Raw genomic sequence first — 9,602 nt, 5'->3', positions numbered from 1 at the left:
CAAGGATAACAATTATACAAAGGCATCCACAGGCGGGGCCGTTGAGGTTGCACAGTGGCTTAAAATAGTCACCCACTGGATTCCTTTGAGTGAGGCCCCCTTTAATTCTCAGCTTCATAATTGGACAGATCACTTATGTACAGAATAATATTTTGAAATATCAATTGGCATCTCTACCAACACCACCACTCACTCCATTTCCTTGGTCCTTGTTCCATTCAGGCAGTTGGGGCAGAACTCTGAGACACACAGGGGCAATTCCTGGCTTTCAATTTGTAAAAGCCCCGCCTTGGGATTGGAAAGAACACCATGCAGACATAATAGATTTGGGGAGCAGTTGATGAATAGGAACAAGGCCTCTAACCTGAGGCCAGATTAAGGTCCCCCAGGTTTGAGGGCAAGGATAGGGCAAGTAGGACTTCAGGAAAAGCCAGAAGAGAGTGGGATTCGGGAAAAAGGGTGTGCCAAAGCCTCCTGGAGGACAAGTGGGAATAGTGAGAATAGTGGGAAGGATTGCTCCTTTCCTTGGTAGAACTCCAGGTCACTCATGAGACTCTGGGTGGCATAGAATGTCTGGGCAGATGGACCTAAACACCTCATAGAATTTCCCATGGTCCAGTGTGGTGCTGTGACAACAAACTTGTCCCTGTCCTCTGAGAGGGGATTGGAAAAAGCTGAGAGAGGTCTGGACCTGAGGAGGCCCTGAGGCCCTGAGGGGAACAGAGATGACTCAGCAGGTGTGGACTGACAAGTTGAAGACCAGGTGGGGACGAGGACATCTCGGGTGGATGCTGTCACTTGTACCCTTCTGGTAGACTGGAATACGCTGAGGTGACAAAAACAACTACAACAAAAACAAGTCTATGTGCCCCAAATGACTTCCCTGGTTGCACAGTGGTTAAGAATCCGCCTGCCAATGCAGGGGACACGGGTTTGAGCCCTGGTCTGGGAAGATCCCACATGCTATGGAGCAACTAAGCCTACGTGCCACAACTAGTGAAGCCCGTGTGCCTAGAGCCTGTGCTCCACAGCAAGAGAAGCCACGACAATGAGAAGCCCGCACACCACAACAAAGAGGAGCCCCCGCTCGCCGCAAGTAGAGAAAGCCTGCACGCAGCAACGAAGACCCAATGCAGCCAAAAATAAATAAATACATTTATAAAATTAAAAAAAAAAAAAAAGGAATGGATGGGAGAAGCATGAACTGGCACTTGGTCTCATGATTCATTTGCCAAAACCAATCACACCACCACACTTACCTTCAGATGTGCAGGGAAGTACAACCCTCCCATGTGTTTGGAAGAAGCAAGTCTTTTTGAGCAATGATTGCTTAATGATGACCACAACTGCCCAAGCACAGAGCCTTGGTGGTATAAATGAACAGATGCTTATTACTCAGGGATCGGGAATAGAATTCCAAATTGGCTTAGTTTCTGCCACCAGACAGAATGGAGGTTTGAAATAGAAATAAGCTGAGAAATAAAAGGAAGTTAAATCCTTAGAACACTTGAGTTTGCACACTGGGATTGGTGTCCATCCTCCCAGTCATGCTAAGTGCTGCAGAAGAGACAGAACATGTTCCCTGAGGCTGTGAGTTGTGCAGGATCAAAAACTCTGACCAAAGTGATCACCATCATGGGCCAAAGTCCACCACCGGAGGACCTTTTCCACCTTCTTACCAAGATGAAGTGTCATTGGCAGGACGGGAGGTTTGACTGGGAAGAGATAAAGAGACTGCTCCCTCCCAGCATAGGAGCTGGAGTAGAGGAGAGACCTGGAGTAGAGGGTTTTGAGAGAAGGAACGAGGAGGACACTCGGAGCGTGAATGTCACAGATGAAAATGGAAGGTTTCAGAGACAACTGCCACCTGCTTCTAAACTTTATTTAATAGGGAACTATACTCAATATTTTGTAATAACCTACAAGGGAAAAGAATCTGAAAAAGAATAGGTACCTATGTGTATAACGGAATCACTTTGCCATACACTGGAAACTAACACAACATTGTAAATCAACTATACCTCAATTTTTAAAAAAAGCACTTCGAAAATTGCAAAAAAAAATTTTTTTATTTAATAACATTCGCTCTTTATGAAGACCCCCACTCTGTGGCAGTGCCTGCACTTAGCGCGTTACTTATGCCAGCTCAGGATAACCTGTGAGACAGGTACCATTAACCTAGTTCAGAGAGGCTTCGCCAGCCCCACTCGCGCTCAGCACAGCAGTTACAAAGTTGGGACTGGGCGCTGGAGGTCACCTGAAGGATGGGCTGCGATGGAGGTTTCCATGCTCATCTAAATTCCTACACTTGCTCTCCCATCCCTTTCATGTCTCCTTCCTCCCCTCATAGCTCCCTGTGCCTCTAGCCCTGGTTTGAGAGTGGAGAAACACACAAAGACGGAAGTGGAGACGGACAGCCATCGCGTTATCCAGGCGGGAGTCGATATCGCTTGCTGAAACGCTCATCCATCCTTAAGCAGTGCGACTCTTTTCATTCGGGCTGTTTCTCCAGGCCTCCTCTGCCTCTCATTAATTTTGGTAGGGGCTGCTTGTCTTTCTTCTCTCTTGTTCAGTGCCCTTCTAATCTATTTTTCCACGGGAGCCCTGACACAATTTGATTTCCAGGTTGCTAGCAGGCTTCTCTCTGGCTTTGATTTATGTGCGCCTTCCCTGTGCCGCATGTCTTCGCCATATGGATGTGTCTTCGCTACCTTTTCTCAGTTTCTTTAAAGACCCACCGATGCTTGGCAGGACGTTGCAGAAATAATGCAGAATAAAAGACAGTTCCAGGGAGCCTGGCGTCTCAGGCTTGATGTTGGAATGAAGGAAGATTTAGAACTCCTCAGGGTGCAGAGAAGGAAAAGTGAAGGGCAGATTTTCAGCTGCTTATGGAGCAGTTTTTGAACTTCTTTTTATTGATTTCGGGCCCTTCGAAGACAGGCACGTAATGACACGGTTCATACAACGTGAGAGATCTGGGGGCTTAGTTTCAGCAGAGATTCCTCTGGCATCCGGCTGATTCTCCTGTTCTAGCTTGCCACCCTCATTCTCCCCACGTCTGTCCCTTCTTCCCACCACTGCCACCCCCAGAGTGGTCATAGGAGGATCAAGTACCTACACACCAGAACGTTTCAGACATTCATTGTTTTACACAGCTGCAGATGCTGTTCAATGCCCCAGTTTTATTTTGTATTTTATTTATAATCCACCAGTCATTATCCAAATGCCTTTTGCAAACCTAAAACTTCTTCAGAAAGACCCGTGCCTCAGGGTGGGTGAAAATTAATTTAGAAACGAAATGGGGTGGGGAGCAGGGTGCATGGATGAAATGAACTTCCTTTATCCCCACTTAGCACAGATTCTTGAGTTTGCTCATATGCCTTAAACCCAATGAATTCAGTAACATCAGGTAAAGGATATGGAAAAGTGGTACAAACAGATGACAAGGGGTGTGTGTGGACGACGTTTTGAACGAGCTTGCAAAGTTAAAGCATCCTGTTAGTGGAGTTGATAGACTTTTGGAGGGCAAGAGGTCATTCAGGGGAGGCGTGTTGAATGTTTGATCCATTAAATGGTGCAAGACAAAGACAGCCATGCAGCTCAACACTGTTCATGGTCTCTGAACAGAGCACCGCAGGGGCGGGAACCCACCGGTTCCTGTCTTTCCCACCTCCTGCAGCTGCGTCACACCTCACCATGATTATACTCCTGCAACAGCAGAGGAGGTTAAGAGGAGGTCAGTACTTTATTTATTTACTTATTTATTTTAAAATTCATTTATTTATTTATTTTTGGCTGTGTTGGGTCTTCATTGCTGCGCGTGGGCTTTCTCTAGTTGCGGCGAGCGGGGGCTGCTCTTGGTTGCGGTGCACGGGCTTCTCATTGCGGTGGCTTCTCTTGTTGCGGAGCACGGACTCTAGGCACGCGGGCTTCAGTAGTTGTGGCTCACAGGCTTAGTTGCTCCGCAGCATGTGGGATCTTCCCGGACCAGGGCTCGAACCCGTGTCCGCTGCATTGGCAGGTGGATTCTTAACCACTGCGCCACCAGGGAAGTCACGAGGTCAGTACTTTAAAAAGAAAGGAAAAGCAATGGGCATCCTGGCATGGAACAGGTTAACCTTCAGCCAAATGGAACATTCCACCATGCAGTGTGGTCTACTGCCGGAATATTCCAGATAGCCTCAGCAGCAGGGAGTTAAGGGAGTGTTGGAGGGGAGGAAGGAACGAGGGGGGTTTGCTTGACCAGAAGTGGGGGGGTGATTTCCTACTCGGTTGCTGGGAAGGAGGGAGGGGGAGGGTTTAGCTCTTGTAGTTACTAGATTAGTAATTGATGACCTCAGCCAGTGACCTCTGAGCCTTGTTCCCTCATCTGTAAAATGGGGGGAATAATTTAAATAATTTGCATAATCCATTCCTTGAGCACGTCACGTGCCAGGGATTGCTCTAGGCACTGGGGAGACAGCAGTGCTCACAGCTGTGTCTTTACTCACAGAGGGCTTGGGTTCTAGGGAGGGGAGTGGCAAATAGATTCGTGGGAAGTGTGTCGGATGGTGATGGACACCCTGGAGAAGGGTAAAGCAGAGGGAGGGGTGTTATTCCGTTGTAAGGGTGGGGTGGGTCAGGGCATGTTTGATAAGATGGTGTTGGAGCAGAGAACTGGAAGTGCGGGGAAAGCCCGGCGGGGTGCTGGGGCAGGAGGGCTTCCAGGTGGTGGCGGCAGGAGCAGAGTGAGGGTAGGAGAGGTGGCGGAGCCAGCTGATACTGGCCTTTTATTTAGGTGGCAGCAAGCCCTTGGCTTTTTCACGCTGAGCAAGGTGGGGACCCACAAGAGGTGTAAGCAGGGGAGTGAGTGGCAGGACTTGACTTGCCCCCCACCCCCAAATAGGGGCATCATTTCCACCTCTCCCATTCCCCAAGTGAGACAGCTTGGTCAGAGGTTAGAGAATCACAGTCTATCATGAAGCCACAGCTTCTGGCCTCATTTCTCACTCCTTCCTGGACGTCTCCAACTGGGTATCATCCTTGCTTCCCAAGCTGATAGGCCCCAGTCCAAACGCATGCTCTGCCCTCACTCGATCTCACTTCTTCCTTTTATTCCTACACAGACTCAAAGCTTTCATGTCTCCTTGAAGGCCTGGAGTGTCTCCTTGCTTGTTCCCTAGACTGAGGGTTCCCCACCCCAAACTACATCCTGACCACCCTTCCCTCTCGTGGTTCACTCCTATACCCCCATTAAGACAATTGCAATGGCCTCTGAATCTGGCCTCCCTGCCTCTAGCCTTTCCCCTTGAAATCCATCCTGGAACCAGATTAGCCTTCCTGGAGCCCTTCTCTCCATCCCCATTGACACCTGCCTCAGTGCAGTCCCCACTGTCTCACCTGGCAATTGCAGAAGCCTCGCAACTGGTGTCTCTGACCTGCCCATACCCGCTCCTAGTGCATTCTTCACACTCGACCCAAATGATGTTTGTTTATCAGCTGTATGTGTGGTCACATTCCCCCCAACTCTCCTTGGCACTTAAAGTGCAGGCTCACTGCCGTGACCTGTAAGGCCAGCATGGACGAGTGTCCATTCCCGCTATGCCATCTCTGGTCACCCGCCTCCCTTGCTCCTGTCTTTCAACCACATCAGCCTTTTTTCCAGCCTCTTGAGCTCAGCAAAATCATTTTTTCTTTAGAGCCGTCACACAAACATGGAAGGTTCATTTCCCAAAGCTTCACCTGGCCGTCACCCATCTCTCCTTCAGTTCTAAAGTCATTGTCTCAAAGGGCACATCTCTGACCCCCAAACTCAGTGAAGTCCCCAGCCCCTCATTATTCTTTATAGGACCCTGTTCTTCATCTGCCTTATCATCACCTTTAATCAGGTATTTATATGTATGAATTCTTCTTTATCACCTCTCCCCTGTATAAGCTCTGTAAGAGCTGGGCCTGTGTGTGTTTTTCCCAACTCCGTGTGCCAGGCACAGACAGGCACGCTGATAGCTGTTGAACAAGACGGTTGAGTAGATCAAGGAATAAACGAGCATCCGTTCTCTGGCTCCACTATATCACCCAGGGAAGCCCAAGTTTGTTGGACCTTAATTCCCATCCTTACTCTTCACACATCCGTGCTCCAGGAATGCAAAACTCTTGCTCTTCTTCCCACAGGTCCTGTGCTTTTCTGCCTTGATGGTTTTATTATGCCACTACTTAAAATATTTCATAAACGAAGGAATGAAGGACTGGTCCTAAATCATACCCAGTCTTCAAGGCCCGTATCAAATGGGCCGTACCTGCCATGAAGCGTAAATGATAGCCTGAGCTGGAATTAATTTCGCCTGCTCTCTGGCTTTCATAGCACTTTCTCTGTAACCACTAAAGGCATTTGTCACGTTTTACCTCTTTTTTTCAAGTTTCTTTCTGCGTGTCCGATTTTCTCTACGAAACCACGAGTTTCTTGAGGGCACAATCCATGTTCTCCTCACCTCTGTATATGCCACCGCGCGATGCTTCAGCGTAAGTGAGGTAAAAAAAATTATTATGGGTTATTGATTCAAAGTGATTACGACTTTTCAAGGCACTTAAATGGTAGTTCCCTCTAGAGACACGTGGAGGTGCCCTAACCAAGCGAAACGACACAGACTGCTCTAGGTGGATTCGTTTCTAAACTATTTTATATTTATTTTTTAATATTTATTTTTAAATTGAAGTATTGTTGATTTACAAGGTTGTGTTAATTTCTGCTGTAGAGCAAAGTGATTCAGCTATACATATATATACATTTCTTTTTTAAAAAATATTCTTTTCCATTATGGTTTATCACAGGATATTGAATATAGTTCCCTGTGCTATACAGTAGGACCTTGTTTATCCATCCTATATATACTAGTTTGCATCTGCTAATCCCAAACTCCCAATCCACCCCTCCCCCCACCCAGCCTACCTCTTGATAACCACAAGTCTGTTCTCTATATCCATGAGTCTGCATTTCTAAACTATTTTAAAGATGACGGGGTCCCTTCTGAATTCTGTCTCACTGATCATCATATTGACCAGCTGTGGATGACAGGAAAGAAATGTAAGAGACGATTTAGTGGGTAAAGGAAGAGAGTTAATAGATTAAAAACAAAGATTGCATCTGGTCAGAGAGACAAGGCGAAACACAACGCCTGCTTTCTCTGAATGAGGGGCCCTGTGATCGCAGACTATGGATATAATATTGGTATCATGGGCCTCCAAATAAAGAAGGGCTGGGGGCTGTGTCATGGAACGAATTGTGCCCTCTCAAAATTCATATGTTGAAGCCCTAACCCCCAATGGGGGTGGTATTTGGAAATGGGGACTTTGGAGGTGCTTAGGTATACACGAGGTCATGAGGGAGGGGCCCCATGGTGGGATTAGTGTTCTTATAAGAAGAGAGACCAGAGCTCTCTCTCTGCCATGTATGGACACAGTGAGAAGTTGGCTGTCTACAAGCCAGGGAGAGGGCCCTCCCCCAAAAGCTGGCCATGCTGGCACCCTGACCTCCAACTTCCAGCCTCAAGAACTGTAAGAAAACAAGTCTCTGTTGTTTAAAGCACCCAGTCTACAGCCTTTGGTTGGGTATCCGGAGCTGATTCAGATGGGCTGTGTGAACGGGAGGGGCTGCCTTTCAAACGCTCTTTCCTGTCAAGGAAAGATCGATATTTAGATAAGAAAATGCTGGAACATACATCAGGAATAAACAACGGGATTTCAATCCCCTATCAGATCTTCTGATTTTGTTTTCTTAAAGTATGCGTGGTGTTTTGAAGACCTATCATACGTGTAATAAAGGAGCACCGTTAGCTTTTTCTTTCATAATGGGCGTGTTGGTGGCAAATCTCTTTCATTAGTTTGTTTGGACCAGAATTTTATTTCTATTTTTGAACGTAGTCCTTTCCATTCTTAATGTTGGGACATTATGTGGAACATGGGCTCCGAGAGCTCTGTCACCTGGGCTAAGTTGATTCTTTTTTTTCACTATTGGTCTAAATGTGCAAAGCATTAATTATAATTAATCCAGGGATGTCTATACAACAATAGCCATAGAAATTGCTACCCGGGACACTTTGGCATGCCTGGATTTACATGTGTCAAACCATCGCTTTCCCTATCCCTCCTCACTATCCTGGGCTACTGTAAGGCCTTTACATTTTCTAATTTGCATGTTTATTTATTTGGATAAGCTGAATTTGAATAAGCTGAATATATTGGTAGAATTCAAAGGTGCAATTTAAAATTAAGGTGGTTTATGGACTTCCCTGGTGGTCCAGTGTTTAAGACTCCACGCTTCTAATGCAAGGGACACGGGTTCGATCCCTGGTTGGGGAAGTTCTGCATGCTGCGAGGTGCGGCCAACAAACAAACAAACAAACAAGTAAGGTGGTTTACAAGCTGAAATAGAAACTCCTCCTTTCCATCCTCCAGCCCTCCTCCCAGCTCCATCCACCTTCCCAAATGGGCTGTCCTGCCTCTCTATGTGTGGGTGTCTGTGTATAATCATACTCTGCATACAGATGGGGCTGAGTTTCACATCATAGTGAACATAGTGTAGCTGTGAAAACATAAGCGTCTTCTCCCTCATCCTCCTCCTTGGAAAAGGCAGGAACCTCAGGGAACGCTTTGAACTTCCGCATGCATGGATTTGGTGAGGGGGTACTGAACTGATTATCACTAGATCTTAAGAAGTACAGAGGGCCCAGTTTATAGCTAAGTCACGGATCTTTTCTAAATGTATGTATTTTATAACATGTAATATAAACTTAGAATAATACAGTGTAATATTTTAAAACCTGCTTTTTCCCCTAATAAATGATAAATACTTCCATGACACTGAATATTCTACAAATGACTTGAATAGCAGCATGCCATTTTATAATACCGCTTTACTGTAATTTATTTAACCAATCACTCTTGACAGACATTTAAATTGTTCCTAATTTTTAGTATGAAAGTAATACCACAGTGAGCAACCTTTTGCATAAATCTCTCTGCACATCTCTGGTGTTTCTCTAGGATGAACTCCTAGAAGCAGAGTTGCTGGATCAAAGGATAAGAATGTATTTGATGGCCTCTGGTACTTGTTGCAAAATTGTCCTCCAGAAGCATGGTTCCTCTGATCTCAAGTTTTTTAAAGAGGAAATGTATTTGACCTAGGATCAGACTTGGTAATCACCTATTGATATAGTTCATTTGCTCCGCAGAGATAAAAACACCCACTGGATGCCCTACCTTGTACGTGTACATCCAGCCTCGTGGGTTGAACAGTTTTTCAGGTATTTTAAAGACTTCCTCTGCATTCATCACAACGAAGGGCGATGTGGCCGAGACGGGGATAGGCAGAGGGTGTACAGGAAGATCTTACAATCATTGCAACTTTACTACATCGTTTAATGGTTCCAGACAGTTCACAGGTTGATTAGCAAAAACTCCAGAGAAAGACCCAAATGTTAAAACTTTGAGGTTAGATTATCATTGATTTAAGAAACAAGTTTACAGAATGCCTATTTCAGTAAGTAGGCAACCTCAGTAAGTTACACCCCTTTGGAACACAGGGCCGTGTGGTCCTCCTGGCCCACATATCATCCTCTCCTCTGTCC

The sequence above is a fragment of the Eschrichtius robustus genome, chromosome 1, assembly GCF_028021215.1.
Source record: "Eschrichtius robustus isolate mEscRob2 chromosome 1, mEscRob2.pri, whole genome shotgun sequence".
NCBI lineage: Eukaryota > Metazoa > Chordata > Mammalia > Artiodactyla > Eschrichtiidae > Eschrichtius > Eschrichtius robustus.
The sequence above is the reverse complement of the archived record's forward strand: the minus strand, read 5'-3'. Positions refer to the sequence as shown.